Here is a 2,918-nt window from a genome sequence, read left to right on the forward strand (position 1 = left end):
CCAGACATGAGGAGGGCTAGGGGGGATAAATGCTGCTAAACCACAGTTTCCAGGCAGTGCAGGTTTCCCAGCAAACAGAATTCACAGCTCCCTTCCCATGTTTGCTAATAATGGTAGGTCATATTTGGGAGCAGGAGAAAGCAAGGGAGAAAAATCACCAGTAAAAGAAAAGCGCAAAGATAGGGTATTTATAGCTGGTCTGTTTTCCAGCATCTCAGACAACCCAAATGATCACGTTAATGTATGTCAGGAGCTTCTTCCTGCCTTGGCTGCGACTCAATGCTGGCCACATGGCACCTGCACACAAATGCACAGCAAAACCTGTGTGGGAGGTCATGGGAACCCATTAGTTCTACATCTGTAATCCCTCCAGAATGCTCCAACTGCCTCTCAGCAAACTCCTGGGGATGTGCTAACACACCTGGTGGAAACTGGGTGAACATACCCTCCACCTGTCCTTGCTCAACAAGAGACCTGCTTCTTCTCATCCCAGAGGAGAGCTGGCCTGTTTTCTCTTTGCAGGAGCTAGATCCCATTTTGTGGCCTTACATCCCAGCCTCATTGCCAGGACAGAGATATCTGCACCTAGAAATTAATATATAATTTCTGCTGGAGGGATAACAAGGGTGATAAAGCCTGGACTGCCTTAGTATTTGAAGTATGTGCAAACTGGAAAATAAAAAGCTTTAGGAATCAAGTGTCTGCTTGATTTTAATGAAGCCAAGCAATGTTTTTCAAGCTGCTTTCTCAGTTAATGTTTTGGGACGAGCAGGGAGGAGCAGTGGAATCACTCATCAAGAGAGCTTGTGTCTGTGTAAGAAGCAGGTGTCCAGGTGGCCTTTGCCACCTCAGCAGTTCACTTGGCTCACATTTTGGTGTGCTCTGGATACCCAGCCCGAAGAGTGGGACTCCACAGGAAACTGGATTTTGGTGTCGTTAAACACCAAAACTTGCACATGTGATTCTAATGCAGTGCTTGTAATACTACTGTCCACTAAACCATTAGTGATAGCCAGGAAAAATTAATTACCTTTATTAGTGGACCAGAGGACCTGCCTTATGAGGAAAGGCTGAGGGATCTGGGTTGGTTCAGTCTTGAGAAGAGAAGGCTCAAGGGAGACCTTATCAGTACATAAAGGGTGGCTACCAAGAAGACAGAGACTCCCGTTTTACAAGGAGTCACCTGGAAAAGACATGGGCTAATGAGCACAAGTTAATCCTGGGGTGATTCCAGTTGGACTCCAGAAGAAAATGTTTCACCATGAGAGCAATTAGATATTGGAATAATCTCCTAAGGGAAGTGGTGGATTTCCCTACACTGGACAGTTTGAATACTCAGCTTGACAGGGTGCTCAGAGATTGGACCAGATGATCCTTGAGGTCACTTCCAACCTGGTATTCTATGATTCTAGGACAACTGTCTGTGCCCACTGGCACCAGAGCGATGGACCAAGACAAGTTTAATGTTAACCAGCAGAACAATGTATATTGTGTCTGCTGCAAGGTACCTGGCCAGGCAGTATCCTTTACAAATGCATATGTAAATGTCGCAGGGCAAAAGCTGCATGTGAGGGAACTGGTCTGCAGATTCCAGGGGCCATTAGGCCCCTCCTCAGCCCGGTGTGCAGTGCCTTCCTCAGTCCTCCCGCCCCAGCTCTCCAGTTCCTCATGTCCTTTGCACAGGTCACTTGGACTCACTGGCACAGCACAAAATGATTCAGAGGGTTAGTTTGGTTTGCTAGTGTTCTCCTACATTGCAGAGTCAACTGCATCATGGGAGGCTCTGCCAGATGTGAGGAGGGCAGTGTAGCTGGGGCAGATCAGGTTGGGGAGTCGTGGGCTGGATATCGACTCCCTGCATCTAGGGAACCACAGGAGCTGACTGCCTGGAAAGGGCTGTCTGATGTCTCCCCCACCTCCCATCAGCCAGGTTTCATGGACTTAAAGTGCTGGGTTCTTCATACAGAACAGTGCTAAGTCTGTATCTTGTTTTTTTCTTGCCTAAGAATACATCATGTCATATAACTAAATAATTTCTTCCTGGCTGAGGCTCATTAGGGATCCAGTGTTAATCTGGCAGGAAGCTGATTTTGGCACACATGGCAGCACAGGAGCAGGGTCGTGCCACCCGCTGCCACGGACCACCACGTCCCCCGCCCCGGCCCGGCTGCCCCGCAGTGCCCAGTCCCACCTCGTGCCCGTCGGGGAAGGTGTCACGCCGCGGGTGGCAGCGGCCATCCCCGCGCCACGGGCCACCACCGGGAGTCAGGGTCATGTGCCCAGGGCACATGGAAACGTAACACGGTGACCTGCGTCCCTGACCTATTTCATCGGGGCAAACCTGAGTCATTGTTTTCCCAGTCGCTGTGTTGGACCGTCTCCCGCGCACGTTTCCGTGACCCGGAGGGCGCGAGGCGCCGTGCGACGCCCCGAACCCGCGGGTCCCCTGCGGGTCCCGCACCCACACCGGGACGGGAACAGGGCGGGAGGCGCCCGGGGGGCCCCAGGGCTCCCTGGCTGAGACAGGGCTCCCCGAGCCCCAGCGCTGACCTCGACCAAGCACTTTGCTGCTCCCTGCCCTGCCCGCCCCCACCGGCAGGCTCGGCGGGGCTGAGGCAGCCGCCTCGTCTGATCACGGGGAGATCAGCCCCCTCGTTCCCACCTGACCCCAGCTCCGCGCAGCGCCGTTGTTTTCTCTTTCCTTCTGCTCTTACGCAGCTGCACTTTTTTTAATTCCCCTTTAAAGATCTGGCTCGGCCCGGTTTTCGCCCCCGCGCTGCCACGGGGCCGGTACCTGCCGCGCGCACGGACCCGCCGCCCCCCCCGCCCCCCCCGCAGCCCGCGCGCGGCCCCGCCCCCGCCTGGCCCCGCCCCTCCAGCCAGCGTCGGGGGTCCCGCCCCCTCAGTGACGTCACCGG

Source organism: Apus apus, chromosome 13 (assembly GCF_020740795.1).
Source record: "Apus apus isolate bApuApu2 chromosome 13, bApuApu2.pri.cur, whole genome shotgun sequence".
Lineage (NCBI taxonomy): Eukaryota > Metazoa > Chordata > Aves > Apodiformes > Apodidae > Apus > Apus apus.